A 15,484-nucleotide genomic window follows, 5' to 3' on the forward strand; every position below is an offset into this window, starting at 1 on the left:
CTGTGAAGATACAAATCGTGGGACTGTGTTATTAGTAAGCAGAAGATGCCAACAGGAAGCAGCATTGTTAAAGGCACGAGGACTAACAATGGTTTTGTTCTCACATTTGTAAATGATTCTTCTGCTATTGAAAGGTGTTGGCCTTTCAGCCTAGAAGGCTGAAATCCTCTTTCTTCACCCAAAAGAGCCTTCATGGGCCATGCATACTTTCTCACACTCCCTCACCAGTGTTCCTCACTATTAGCTTATAGATGCTAGACAGTAGTCCGTTCTCCACAGCCCTTTTATTGCTTGGCCTCTGCTTCAGCTGCCAAGAAGGGTGCCATTTAGAGTCAATTGTTACCGTAGCTTTTATGATCTAGACATGGTGTCTAGGATCGGAGACTTCCTAACAATTTTGCATATGCTGCTGCGCTGCCATCAGAAGAGAATGGCTCATGGTTGCCAACAATGTGGGCAGAATTCAAAGGAGTGACCTACAGATGAAAGGCGCCCCATCCCAACACAGGCCAGCTAAGCCATCCAGCCCCCGAATGCCAGCTCTTCACTGAATGAAACTGTATTGTGATGTGGTGCTTAGAAGAGGTGGGGGGGCGGGGGGAGAGCAGTTTTAAAATATCTGTGGACAACGGCTGTCTAGAGCTGGGGCTGCAGACATTCAGACCTTGCTTACATAATATTCTATCATGCACCGTCCTCCCATCCAACTCCCCACCCCATGCCAAGGTGCTGGAGGGAGGTCTTGTTCTTATTTATGCAGCGTGAATACAAAATCAGAGAGGGTGGCAGAAACTTTCCACAGAAAGGTATGGTGCTTTTGGCATGCTGGGGAAAATAGCAGAGGAAGAACAGCTTGTAAGTTAGGGGGAAGAGAAGGATTAAAGCTATTGGAATAACCATATCCAAGCATTTCCTCAGAAAGCAGGATGACTGCAGCCCTTTAAACCCAAGACTCACAGAGGAAAATACGCCACAGCAGAGAAAAGCATCTTTTCTCCCTGTGCTTGCTATATTGCTCACTTTGGCAAGCAAAATCCTTTTTTACCCCGTTGTCCTCAGCTCCTGCCACACATACGACCCCTGCCCTCCCTCCTCGCCAAACAGAGGCCAGCCGAGGAAGGTGATTTTGTCACCTGGAGTTAATCTATGCCGGTCTCCGCTGTGCCGTGCCGCTGTGCCGGGGTGGGACCTTTTCAGATGTCGGGATGATAGGAGAAAGAACAGTGAAGCAGCAGAGTATGTGTGGCGGGTGGCCGAGTCATCCTATCACCACGTATTTGTGCAGTTTCTTTTAGTGCCATCCAATCTTTCCTTCTGTCCCTAAATGGCCTGTGTTGAAAATGTCCCTGCTTACAGTTGCTCAACTGGAATGAGGACAAATTGTTTGCAATGGCCCCCTTCCAAATGCTTGTGCTGTAACTTTTGTCTTGACTAGTCTCTGGAGATATCTCTAGAGTGAGTTTCCTATGACTCCTTTGCACTACCCCAAAGTCATGCTGGATTTTCTTCCTCTACTCTTTCAACTTTGTAGCAGGAATCTTGTTTAAAACACCCTCATCGCAGAAAAAGCCAGAGCGGGCAGAGCCTTAATGCTGTTATGTCACAAGTTAACCAGTGAATTAAAAGCGAGGGGGTTGGGTCTCAAGGGTGCCCGAGGTTACGAAGTGGTGCTAGCAGTCGAGGAGACCCACGAGCAGAAAAAGCACAGCCACACCAAGCAGCTTTGAGTTATTAAGTACTGGTGGTGTTAGGACTGCGTTGCCCTCCATGCTAATACTTCAGCCACTTTTGTAAGTAGGAACGCCCGGCCTCTTGGCCCTCCGGGCTGCTTTCATTTGGCACTGAAAGGGTGGCGAAGGTACTCTTCCCCCTCACATTCACATGTGAATTAGTCCAGGATGAGACGGCAGCAAAAAAAAAATGAGTTAGCAGAGCCTGAAGAACTAAGCCAAGAAAGGAAGGGTTTATAGTTCCAAAAACCATTGGATGAGGTTTTGCACGTAGACTCATTAATAGACATTACAGAAGAAAAGGTTCATTCCCCCCCGCTTAGATGCATGACCTATTAGACATATACGTATCAATAAAATTTGCCAAGGATAACTAAATTTGAAGACCATTGTTTGCTTGTTTTTAATGGATGTTAAAAATTAGTTATTCATCAAAAGTACAATCTGCTTTTAGAAAAGAAATACAGAGTTAATGCTATGAAATGGTCTCTTTTGACTCCACAAGAGCAGAAAAACAGGCCTGCGTAAAACATCTCCCTTTTCTCTTTCCGTGCTTTGCAGAAAATGATCTGAGCATCCTCGGAGTGAGGGAGAGTGAAGCCTGGAGATGAGACAGCCGGGGGTCCTCATGGAGCCCTTGGGCGTACAAGGGCCATGATGGGGAGCAAGGTGGGCACCCATCGCCCTTCCTGCCCGCTGACTGGAAGTAACCAGCCAGCACACAGACCCACTGCAAGTCACCCAGGGGGGACTTTTCCCAGGCCAGCCTTCCCAGGACTTGCAAGTCCCAGGGAGCCCTCCCACACCACCCCCCCCTCAAAGCATCCCAGCACCTTTCGCTTTATGTCAAGAGAAACAGGAGTGAGGAGAAAAGAGTGATGGAGCTTAGGGAAGGCATCTCAGGGTTACGGTCACGGGGTTGTTCTGTTTGCGTGTGGTGTCGCGCATCACATTGCAATGGCATCTCCTGCTCTGTGACCGTTTTCTAGTCTCTTGATTCGGCAAAGAGAGGTAAGCTCCACGGCAGACGTATCCCTGTACCTCTGAGAAAACGTTACTGGTTAGGAGTGGACAGAGCACAGCCAGACAGGGCATTCCAGACAGTAGGGGTTGCTCAGTGTTTTCACTTAGCAAATATAAGGATTTTGTATGACTTTGCCATTATTCTGGGGATTTAAAATCTTTGCCACTAGCCCTCTTTTTTTCTTTATTTCTTTTTTTCTTTTTTTTTTTTAACCCAAGCAGTGTCGTACTGTGCTCTGCCATCCAGCTAGTCAGCGGAATGATTGCTTGCATTGCATTCGGGATTTCACAAAACACTAAGACTACTTTGTTTTTCATTAGCACTAGAGGGGAAAAATAAACAGGCTTGGCTCACGGTTTATAATTGCATATGTAATTACCACTTTAAGACCACTATTAGCAATACAAATTAGCTCACTGCCCTTTACATCATCTCGGCAGTGCCTCTCAGAGCGCACGTAAGCCATCCCATTTTTGTCCATCAGGCAGCCAGATTCTAATCTCGGATGTGCTGAAAACAGCGTGATGTACCTCTAAAAATGATCTGCTCCACTTGCAAACACAGCGACCAGTATCTGGAGCCATCCTGTGACAACCACCATGAAGTTGGAAGCAGAACCTGTCAGGCCAATCTTTGGGCCAAATCGGCTGCTAACCATTGTGTACCAGAGCAACTTTTTGGATTTACCTCTGGTTTGCTTTGTTTTCAGCATCTCAAAGAATCCATGGGAAGAGGTCTGCTGACATCAGGAAGGCAGAGTTTGCACTCGGCGTGACCAGTTTCTTACATATAGGCAGTAGGGAAGATGCGGAGCATATTGTCAATAAAACTCACAGGTTATTTACAATTCAACTTCTAAAAGCTGCCACAAAGTAATGAATAGCAATGAGTAAGTCCGAAGCCATTCCAGTCTGTTTTGGTTACTACTTTATTCTCCCAGAGTTCATATTTTCAAAGAAAGCAGAGATACCAAGAGGAGAGGAAGTCTGATTCTAAGAAGCTGTAAAAAGAAATGCATGGCCACAGATCAGGAGATAATTTTATGTCTCACATGTTTTCCGACCCTACGAAGAGCAACTTTAAATTGTTGCTCTCCTCCTTGATTTTAGTGGACGCTGCAGCAGACTCGATAGTTTACAAAATAGGGGGTGGGTGTAAATCCTGAAAAAAGTAGATCCGTAACAAAATGTTGGTCGCTGAGGCCAGAAGGACCCCTTGCCCACCCCTCTGCCTGCGGCAGGATTGATTTAATTATTCTATAACTGTTCCTGTAGATGGGTGTCTGGCCTTGAATAACTCCAACGACAGTGATTGGCCAACGGCTCTTGGCAGCTTGTCCAACTGCCGAACAGTTCTACAGTTTTGCCTAATATTTAACCTAAAACTTCCCTTCTGCTTCAGCCAATTATTATTTGCCCCATCCTTGTTGACTAATGAGAATAATTGATCCTTGTCCTCTTTATAACATTCCTTTATGTCTCCTGTTATTATGTTCCCCACACTCTTCTTTTGCCTTTAGGCTAAAGGTGCCAAGTTATCTTAACCTTTCCTCTTAGATCTGAATGCCAAACTTCTTACCATCTTTCTTCCACTCCTCTAAATTCTTCAATTTGTCCACGTTTTTTCATACAGAATTGAATGCAATTACTCCAGTTATGCTTTAACCAGTGCCAAGCAGAGCGCAATAATTACTTCAGTAACCTTAGTGACCCCATCTAATAACAAAGGCAAAATGCAGCATGTAATTAAAATCTAAAAAAATAACTATTTTTAAAAGCTAATTGCCTTAACAATCAGAACATTCTACAGCCCAGAGAACACACACTAAAGAATTTAAAGGTTATTGTTCATTCAAAACATCTTTTACAATTATATTCCGTATATTGTATTCTGGGCTATGTGCAGTTTTACTCCTATTAGGAACGGTCTGTACTGCATCTCTCACACTCCCTCCCCCTCTTTTTATTTCCTGCAGATTTAACTCCTAATAGCTCCATGGGGCCCTGTCTACACTAGGGATATCGCTAAGGATTTCCCACTGCTGCAAGCACTTCTCCAGCTCCACTGGTATGGCACAGCAGAGAACTCCCACTCATGCTTTTAATCCTTTAGGCTATTCCTACGTCTTCCAGCCTCACTAATGTCAGTGGAGCAGAGCCAATGGTGAGGCATTTTTAGAAAGTTTCCTTTACAGGGACAAAGTTTTCATCTCCTTTGCCAAGTCCATGGTGCCCTACCTTGAACAATCGCCTTCTCTCTGTTGGCAGGCTGGTCTCTTCAAAGCTCCTCTGTCCTCTTCACATTCATCAACACTGTACATGCCCACCACAGTCTGTGACTGCACGTACTCCTGCCTTTCAACTGCTATCCCTTCAGGAATGGAAATCCTTGTCAAAACCCAGCACAAATGATTCAGCATTACTATCATTCTGCTGACAAGTGCCGTTCTTGGAAAATGGTTACATGAATTTCTGGAATTCCCCAAAATAACCAAATTTGGCTCCATTAACAGGAATGGCAAACTCAGACTGCAAACCCACTTGACTAAGCAGAGGCATTTAATTAAATTGTTTTTCTATTACGCAGATAAGCAGAGATATGACTGTTGTTAGTAGATGTAATAGTTTCTATTCTTGTTGGCCCATAGCACCTTAATTAAATTACAATTGTTCTGTTGAAAAACATGTCTGTGAACACCTCCAGGTCGAAAACACAGGAAAATATTCCTAACAAAATAAAAATCAGATTAGTAGTGCACTATTGCATGGTAGATAGGACAAAAAGGAATTGGATTAAGATTGCAACAGGGAAGATTCAGGTTTGACATAAGGAAAATGTAACTGTGAAGCATTGGAGTATATCATCTGGGGAAGGAATGGAGTTTCCCATGCTGGATTATCTTCTAGTACAATTCAAATGAACAGCTGACAGGAATGATACAGACATAATTGGTCCTACCTTGGTCCACACCAATGATTTAGGATCTGTTGAGGACTCTTTCACCCCTGTTTTTCTATGATTGTACTTTGCTTTAAATTTCTAAAGAATGAAGTAAACTGCTGCTCTCATTTACATTCATCTGAGCCTCTTATATTCTATAAAGGCTGCATATTTACAAATGAGATCAGAATTTGGCTTCCTATAATAACACATTGTAACATGCCAGCAATTGCTCCATAACAACGAAAGAGCAAAGTACCTTGTTATATAGGTCTTGTCCCTTAACCAATACATACAAGGCAAAATAATCACTGCTTTTTATAGCGAGACCTCATCCAAGTGTGTGTGTAAGACCTTCTCATATGGCTAAGTAACACGTCTGCACATCCTCCACCTAGAGAAGAAGTAGATCTGGAGAACTGAATGAAATCAAACAGAATTACCACCTGCAAGTTTATAGAGTGCAACCAGGCATTGACTGGAGTCCAGGCAAACATGAACTTACGAGACCTAGTATGTTTGCATGGTTCTTTGGTAGTTAGGTATTTTCTTCCTTCTTATTTATTACAATGCTCTGGATAGAGATTAAATTGAATAGCTCAGTATTTGTTTTTTTCCACTTACCTTGAAATAAGATTTGCACACATTTTTGTAACTAGATTTAAAAGCTGCCAAGTGGCTTTTTAAACAATTCTCAATGCTTGCAGAAGAGTTGTTCATGGCCTCTCACATACGAGTACTTCCCTAGAACCACATCAGGAACCGATCCCCTATCCCACACAAATACAGCTTTACCCTCTTTGTCCAGAAGCAGAAAGGCACTTCTGCTTAAAACAATGCCAGGACACAAAATCCCCGTTGTATTCCACTAGCAAATTCTGCAATAAGACTCAATTTAAAGCCTATTTAGGTCAGTTAAGGGCTTGCCATCGACTCAGTGCATTTTGGGACAGGCCCTTAAACTATAGGTCTTAAGGACAGGAAAGCCTCCATATACACGATAGTTCTTAGGGAAATCACTGAGGTCAGCAGAGGCTGATTGACTTCAGCAGATCACTGAGGTCAGCAGATGCTCAGCGGGACAAGAATTTTGTGCTGATCCAAAGCTATCAGAGAAATAAGTAAGAAGGTGGGAAGACTGAAGAGGGTGAGTCCTCCCCACATGTCATTCACCTTCAGGCTGTCAGTGCTGCAGCAACTGGAAAAACCAACTAGACATCCCTACTCAGCCACGCTGTGCTTTGTAAGTGACTAAAGAGGTCAGCGCTCCCACATCGTGTAGAAATGGTTGCATGATGTGGTTTCTACTTCTAAAATAAAATTAAGATTCCATCCCGTAATTCACACAAAAGCTAACAAAATATGGTGGGTTTTTAATGATGTACAAATCAATATTATAAAAAAAAATAAAGTAAATATTTCCCTTGGCAAGAAATGTAAAATATTTCATTCTCGTAACATGCAAGTTTTATATTTACACAGCGTAAAGTCCCAAATTACCATAACGTGTTAGTAGCATGAAACATTTTTAGCTGCGATGTCTTAAACAAAGCTGGAGTTACTGTCTGCAGTGCCCTTAAGCTATATATGTCATAGTCTTCACAAGACTGAAACAAAACACATAGAGCAGCAAGCAGTAACCACATTAAGGTTTAATGCTTATAAACACAGAAGGTTTAACACTTGGCAAGCCAAAATTCCCCTATGACCTGAAGACATGCAGATCGTGACCTGAGAATTAAGTGCTGTGTTAAGCAGTCAAGCTGTCTCCCTAAAGAAAAGACAAAAATAGCAAAAGACTAGCTGAGCCATTGGGTTGGCATATGTCAGGTGCATCCAGGCCCAATTCAGAGTCGATCTGTAGCTGTGCGGGGCCAAGCCTGACCTAGCCCAGACTTTCCAGGCAGGGCTTCCTAAGAAGAAGGATTTTCAGAGGCACTCAACACCCGTTGTCCCCACTGACCCCCAGGGAACAGGAATATTTAAGCTCCCATGCAACCAAAAAACACCACAAGAGAAAATTTCATTTGGTCTCCATCCAGAAACAGAAACCTCCTGGTATTAGTTGGAGGGAGCAAGACAAATTTACATTACTTTCCCCTGCGTATTCCTCACCATGAACATGCCCTCTTGCTCTCCCTGCCTCCCTCCAAGGGCTCTTCCCAAAAGCGGGTGCCACAGTCCTGAAAAGCCTGGTGATAGAGTGGAAAGAGAGGGAGGAGGGGAAATTAAAATGTGAAACAAAAGGCTTGAACTAAATATTTAGAGATAGATAGGTACGTCTTTGTTTAAAGAAAGGTCTGCAAGGCAGAGAAGTTGGTTTGGGAAAGACAAAGGTCAGCAGATCAACAGCTCCAAACATCAGAGATGAAGAGGAGGCATGCAGGGAGAAGAGGGGAGTGTTAAACAGCTGCCTGGGGGAGCTTAAAAGGGATGCTCAGCATACTCAAAACACTCTAATTTTGCCATACTAGATCTGCTTGTGCCAAATTCCCACACAGAAGAATCTCAAGGACATGAGACTCACTGGGGTATCATGGTTTTATTTCTCTTGCTTTCTTCACTGCAAGCTGCGTTTAACTTGTAAATGCAGAAGTTTTCCATTCTCAAGTATTTATTGTATTCCTTACAAGATATTTTTTTAAAGTTGATCAATATGAAGCTTATCCATGAAGTTACTATACAATTCCTGCTGGATTAAAATTGGACATTTCTCTGTGTATTGGTAAATTGCCAAATGCTGTTGCAAGGAACACTCAACTGTAATGAACTTTTATTCAGGGTCCCAAGGTGCTCATTACAGAGAGATGTATATATTCATATATATATATATGTATGTTAAATTAGGCAACAAAAGAATCCCATGCTGCCTAAGACCTGCTCAAAAAGCAGAATTTCCAATCTGGAGGGAATCCTGTTATTTCAACTTTCATTTCCGTCCTAAAACAGGCCAAGAAATCAAAATATCAATGAAATAAATTGGTGGAACTCAAAGATCAGAATTATTTAGGTTTGGAAATGTCTATAGACAAAATGCTGATGCTTCCAATTGAAAATACAATGGTCCCAGGCTGAAAAGACCTGGAATATGATCCTTTTCTCACATGGATAGAAATCAAGAATAATTCTGCTAGAAATCCATGAAGTTACACTGGTGGAAGCCTTCACATGGGTAATAAAAAAAAAACAACCAGAATTACAAGCATTTTATAAAGCCAAGTGCTTTGGAAAGCTTTACGCTTTCAAGCTTCAGGGCATAAAGCAACCTAGGAATTAGGAGGAAAATTTCATGGCTCATCCCCACTGCTGCGATGGTGGAGGCCAGGCGGTCACGCAGCCTCACCGGGGCCGGTTGATGGCTGCTCAGGCTAAATGCAGGAATATCTATATTCTCTTTTGTTTAGCAAAAGCTGGGATTATGGCCCACATAGCACATGGGCTAGTGCATACGGCTTGGGAATGGCAGGGTCCAAGCTGTCTGCTGGGCTTTCTAGGTGGCTGATAGACCCAGGGAGGAGGCAGCAGCCTGCCGTGCAGTGGGGAATACTGGCTGTCAGAAGCAGCCAGGCAAGCTCTGGCAACACGCTCCTGAGGAAAGCAGAGACAAACTGTCTGCCCAGCAGGCTGAACGCAGAAGTCTTGGACCCGTGAGCAAAGAAGCTCTCTTCGGACACTTAACTCCTCTCCAGGGTTCAGGAAGCAAGATTATAGATATAGTCATTGCGAGGGACTCAAGGTGTCACCAAAGAAACACACTATTCTGCTATCAACTGCTCCTTTTGCTAAAGACAACTCAAAACAACTCCTCCTGCTTGGTTTTTTTTTCTGTTTGTTTTTTTTTAAACAAGATTCTTTCAAAAGGCCATAGCCTTCAGGCCACAAGCTAATCTTTAACCACCCGTTTAATTTTTCTGAGCAAGCTGGCACTGACCATTGTTGGAAGCAGTCACTTTGTGGAAAAAAACCATGGACATTCCCCCGCAAAGCTGGTTCTGCAGAGGACGCGGGGACGGCTCGAGCTCTGGACAAGGCAGACAGCTCTCTGCATCACCAGAGAGCCAACACCAGCAAAATTGGCAGTTGTCTTCTGGTGAAAAAACAGAAATTGAGGCTGAGTGCTACTGCCGTCTCGTACAGGGGTGGGGGCAGGCGTGTAAAGACATTTCTGCCTGGTTTCCACCACCTGCTCTGGAGCCGGTCCCCATGCCTGCAGCAGCAGAATTACAGCGATGGGAAGCTGTGGTCTGGTCACCATTGGGCTTCAAATCTAGCATGCAATAATAAACACTTGGAACCCTATAAAGTTCAGAGCTGGGTATCCAAATTCATTATGTTAATTTGTCCCAAATCTAGTCAGTTTAACCTCCGAACATGACTACAGCCGGTGTTTGTAGAAGCCGGTTAGGGTGAGAGACAAGAGTCTTTGGAGTTCCTCACCTGCAAGCACTTATTTGGGGTCCAGCACTGGGAGTAACTCATCAATCTTATTTTTTTTTAAAGTTGAGATCACCATCTGATTGTGTGTAATATGCTAATGCTCTAAGGATTAGAACACAAAGCAAAAGAAAAGACTTAAGGAAATTAATGCCCCAACTTTAAATTTGAGAATTTTTAAGAGGGATTTAAAACATAAAAACCCAGTAGCAAAAGAACAAAGATTGTTTTTTTCCAGAGAAACTAAGATCCCAGTCCAAGAAAGAATGCAGAATACACTGAACCAAGAGTTTTCTAGATAATGTCAGAACCAAGCTGAGAAAAGAAGGTTGATTTGCCCCCAACTATTATATTTAGTTGTGGGCAAATCACTTCAAAGCCATATTCAGTCACCACCTGAGTGAGAGAATGCAAAGGAAGGGTTAGTCAAAAAGCTTCCCATGGAGTGACCTGCACTGTTCAACCTGACTCATTCCCTGCCACCACCCCAGAAATCAACTTCCTGAACCACCTCCATCCTACAAACTTCCCTAGCCTCCACAGTGATTTCTGTAAAGTCAAGCACAATGGAACTGCAACAAAACCAAACTTCAAGTCATTGAACTCTCCCATAAAATACTGCCAGCTTCTTCCACACAGTTCTACCAAAACTTTCCAAGTCTCAGTCTAGGGCCTCAACCATCAGATCATTTCTCCTGCCCAGAGTAGGAAATAGCATCTATTTCAGGGATTATTCAGAAAGTTTGAAAATCTAGAATGAATGAAATAACCTGCAATCAGGACAAAAAGAAAAAAAGTCTAACTTCAGAAATCAACTGGATGGAGCCAAAATTCAAGGCAATATATTTACTGAAAAGAAAAAAAAAAAAAAAAAGAAAGCTCCATCTAATCTTTCACCCAAAACCCAACCACAGTGTCTGGACTCAACAGGGTCAGGTTATTTTCCCATAGTATCAACACCACAACTAGAAATAGAAAGAACCACGACTACCAAAAGCAGCCACTAATTTTCATTAAGTTTCCAACACTGCTTTCTGACTGAAGTGACAGTTACACTTCAGGAAAGTCTTTTGATCTTTTTGATGCTCAGCTGAATGGAATCATCACATCTTCAGAGCCGTGCACACTGAGAACATAAATTCTGACTCTTCATTGCTGGAGAGATTGCTTGCTATTTTTATTCTAGTTATTTTCTACTTTAAGAAAAAAGCTGAATTCTCTCTGTCAAAACCAACAGAAAGGTTGTTTAAAGGTATGGCAAGATATATACTCATTTAACGGAGTACATACAATAGTCTTTACAATAACCTGATGAGTTCCAGAAGTGGACTCAATACTATACAGCAAAGTCAATCATGCTGGTAGATATGCCAAAAGTGCAGAACTGTTTCAGACGTAGTTTTCAAGAAATAGAAACATCTGACCAAAAATATAAGGGGACGGAAAATATGAGGTGTACATGGAGAAAATGGAGATAGCGTTAGAGAATGAATGCAACACAAACCAGCTAATGGTTTAGTAAAAAACACAATTAGTCTTGCAGGTTTGCATGCCTCTAAGCCAGCAGTTCCTGAGCTGTGATGTACAAACCACCACTAGCCAACAATCTTTGGTGGCTGCCCGCTGTCAGCTGGCTGAGCATTGTCTTTCTTGTCCCAGCTGTTACATCATACTGAAGATGTAGTTAATGGATGTCAGACTAAACCAAGCCACTGCTGTCATTGCCACAGCGGCATTTACAGAACTGCACGTGGGAAATGAATGGGATCAAAGGGCTGAGAGTAAAAATTTATTTCACTCCTCTATCTGTATGGAGATACAGAATAATCCATGTTAAAAAGAAGAAGGTTTCTTTTGTCTGTTCAAAAATTTGCACCAGGAAGCTTGAGCAGTCAACTGTAGACCAAACCACGGCTGATATATCAGTCAACACAGCATTTAAAAATTGTTCACAAAGGAAAAAAAGTAATTTTGACTCCTGGCTTAGAGAAATTCCTGGCAAAGGAAGAAACTATGCTCAACCCCCAAATAACCAAACACCCATCCACTGCATATGGAAATTATTCTGCCACCATTTTACTGCTCCAGCAGAGGTGGTGCATGGCCCTTTCGAAGCCTTGGCTCTTTTTGAAGGCTATTATTTTAAACATTTTAGTACTGGGAACTGCATGGAGCTGGCAATTATGGAATTAGAGTGCAGTGTGGAGAATGTCACTTTGAAATCATTTAGCTCAGTTCATTTCCTTTTCGAGCGCAATAGAAAGCAGATGGAGCAGGGAGGGCCAACATGCCACAGAAGAACTCCCCAGGCCTTGGCCAACACTTTCCTCCCCAGGACTTACAGAGGGGTCACCAAATCCCTGTAGCGTTATTATCCTTTAGAACCACATGCTAAATTCATCCAGGGTCCTGGTCTTTGGAGCAAGTAGCCTCACTCCTAGGTTTGTGTTACACATTGAATGTTAGACCTAAATTGCCAACAAGGTCAACAGGGACCCAAAGCTCACACCAGAAGAGCAATGCAGGGAAGCCAGAGAGAGGCCAGCAGAGAACAGCAGGAAGATTAAGTGCTTTGGGAAGGAGAAGCCTTGATAGAGAGAGAGGCCTCCAAAGAGTTGTCCAATATGAAAGAAAGGTTCTTACCAAAAGAAAGCTTTGCTATATACAGCAAGAGTTGGACAAGAAATTGTAAGCTTGACTTGCAACAAAGATAGATTGAGGTCAAGAGGAAAAAAATAAATTAAGTGCAAGGGGAGTGAAGCATTGCAGCCTTTGTTTGTAGTTGATGCTGCATCACTGGAGGTGTCGAGGAAGAGTTACAGGAATTTCTCCCAGGGACCATCTAGCTAAGTGTGATCTTGCCTCAGAGCGAAGGGATGACTTCCAGGGATGCTCTCCAGCCCAACATCTTTTGGATTATTTAATAGCGCCTGTGTTTCTTATACAGAGAAGGAAGGATTCCCCAAAGGAAATTAATGTGTAATAAGAGAAACAGATCCAAGTGCTGGAGTTGCAGGAGGGTCTGACAGAGACACTGGGACTGAGGAAGTCCAAATCCTTCCCTGTTAACGTAACAGGAGAGTTATTCTTCGCTCAGTGTCTCCCTCTGCATTGTTACAAATATCTGGGACAAGTAATGCAGAGGGCCCATGTCTCACTGGCCAGGGTTATGTGCACCAAACAGCAACTGGAGTGAGCCCCAGCCCCATACCTATCCACGGGCCTCTGAACTGACCCACGCACTGCTCCAGTTTGACCTACACATCATGCTCAACCCTTGTTTGCTCCACAGCGCTAGCAAGCACATTGAAAGTGGGCCATGCTCTAAGCTTTCTGGTAGCTATTGTCCAACATGCAGGCAGCAGCAGCACCACCGCTGCTCCCACTTGTTTCACCGCTACTGTACAAGTTCCTTGTGCTCGTCCTTATAGCCCTTGCTGCTATTTCACACCTCCCAATAGATCTGTCTTCTTTAAAAAAGTCCATTTGCTCCAGGCATTGTGTCAGATGGACAGACTTGTTCCTCAAGGACCTCCAAGGCATAGACAAGACTGATGCCAAAGAAAAGGGCAGCTATCCCAGGTTGATGGCACTGACATGGGACACAGTGTCATCTGCTCTTCATGCCAGTCTCTTCACGCTCAGAGGAAATGTTGGCGCTAGAGACAATTTTCCCCTGGAAGACTAGTTTGTGCCGTGCATCTAGGATTACCCTCAATGAAGGCAACATTTCTGTACACAGCAGACCAGCTTCAAGGCTCCCTGTGTCAGCAGTTCCCCTTCTAGAAACCCATAGTGAAAGAGAAAACTTTTGCAATCACCTTAGAGAGTTGTACCACTCCCTGTTCTCACCGTTGCTGGCAAACAGTTCAAGGCTGGCTATTACCACCATGGGCATGATTGCGATAGAGGTCTGTGAGATTAGCCAGCTTGTCTGTTCATGCAGTATCTGCACTGAAAAAAATACCAGGAGCTTGGTCCAGGTGCTTGCCCAATGTGCACTCTGCAGATATCCAGGCAAACTAATGAAACTCCTTAATATCCGCCACAAATACCTCAACCAAAGAGACTGCTGCTCTTCCCGTTTCTGAGCCGTAAGCAGAAGGATCAGAGAGAACCACCAGCTACACCAGACACCTGAAAAAGGGCAGCTGTCTGAGACTCCTCTGTGCCATGGGAGCTGGGGTTCTCCTCCTGCCTCAGATATTGGCAACGGAACACTTTTCGGCACCTGAGCAAACTCTACTTACCATCTCCTACAGTGATTCAGGCACCGCCTCAGGACAAGCATGGGTCTGACCGCCTGCAAGCTCTCAGCAGAGCATGCGCTCAGCTAGTTGACCTCAGCGTGACAAACCTGGGGAAGCAGGCTGGACAGGTCATTGCTGCCTCTTGCAGAACCTGTGCCAGGTCACCAGCAAGCCACCAATAAGCCAGGTCCCCAATAAATCTATGCTGGCAGTGTCTGTCTTTCCCTGCCTCTCCCCACATACCCCTCACAGGCAGTGTCCCTTTCTAGCACCACTGCCAGTCACACAGGATGTACAGAGGTTTCTTTCCACTACTCTTCCAGCCACCAGCAGCTTCAGCCCCTCCCCAGATCAGGGAGGTAGCCCCAGGGCTACCAAGTATACTCATATGTCTCCAGATCTCTAAGGCAACACCACGGCTATTGCTCCTGCACCTTCTTCTTTTTTACCTACTCATCTGCATCTTTGAAGTGTGTCCCCACAGCCTCCCCCTCTTTTTTTAACCATTGCTATAAAGCGACCTGCCCACCTACCAATCTGCAGAGAGGTCTGACTCGTGTACAACAGGCCCTGGATGTTGCAACAGCATGGTACAGTTGCACACCATCTATACTACCAAAATCATAGAATCATAGAATCATTTAGGTTGGAAAAGACCTTTAAGACCATCAGGTCCAACCATTAACCTAGCACTGCCAAGTCCACCACTCAACCATGTCCCTAAGCACCACATCTACACGTCTTTTAAATACCTCCAGGGATGGTGACTCAACTACTTCCCTGGGGAGCCTGTTCCAATGCTTCATAACCCTTTCAGTAAAGAAATGTTTCCTAATATCTAATCTAAACCTCCCCTGGTGCAACTTGAGGCCATTTCCTCATGTCCTATCCCTTGTTTCTTGGGAGAAGAGACCAACACCCACCTCGCTGCAACCCCCTTTCAGGTAGTTGTAGAGAGCGATAAGGTCTCCCCTCAGCCTCCTTTTCTCCAGACTGGACAACCCCAGTTCCCTCAGCCGCTCCTCATAAGACTTGGGCTCTAGACCCTTCACCAGCTTCATTGCTCTTCTCTGGACACACTCCAGCACCTCAATGTCTTTCTTGTA

The 15,484-nt window shown here is 44.0% G+C and overlaps 1 protein-coding gene across 1 annotated transcript in view; it reads left to right on the plus strand.

Moving 5' to 3' along the window:
- The window catches only part of WDR25 (WD repeat domain 25), a 736,496-nt gene extending 721,413 nt beyond the window's left edge, over positions 1–15,083 (plus strand). Inside the window, exon 8 of the transcript XR_007509641.1 lies at positions 15,051–15,083. The gene's annotated coding sequence lies outside the window, so the exon portion shown is untranslated. The remainder of the gene's footprint in view (positions 1–15,050) is intronic.
- Positions 15,084–15,484: the final 401 nt, after the last annotated feature.

This window comes from Accipiter gentilis, chromosome 25 (assembly GCF_929443795.1).
Source record: "Accipiter gentilis chromosome 25, bAccGen1.1, whole genome shotgun sequence".
Taxonomy (NCBI): domain Eukaryota; kingdom Metazoa; phylum Chordata; class Aves; order Accipitriformes; family Accipitridae; genus Astur; species Astur gentilis.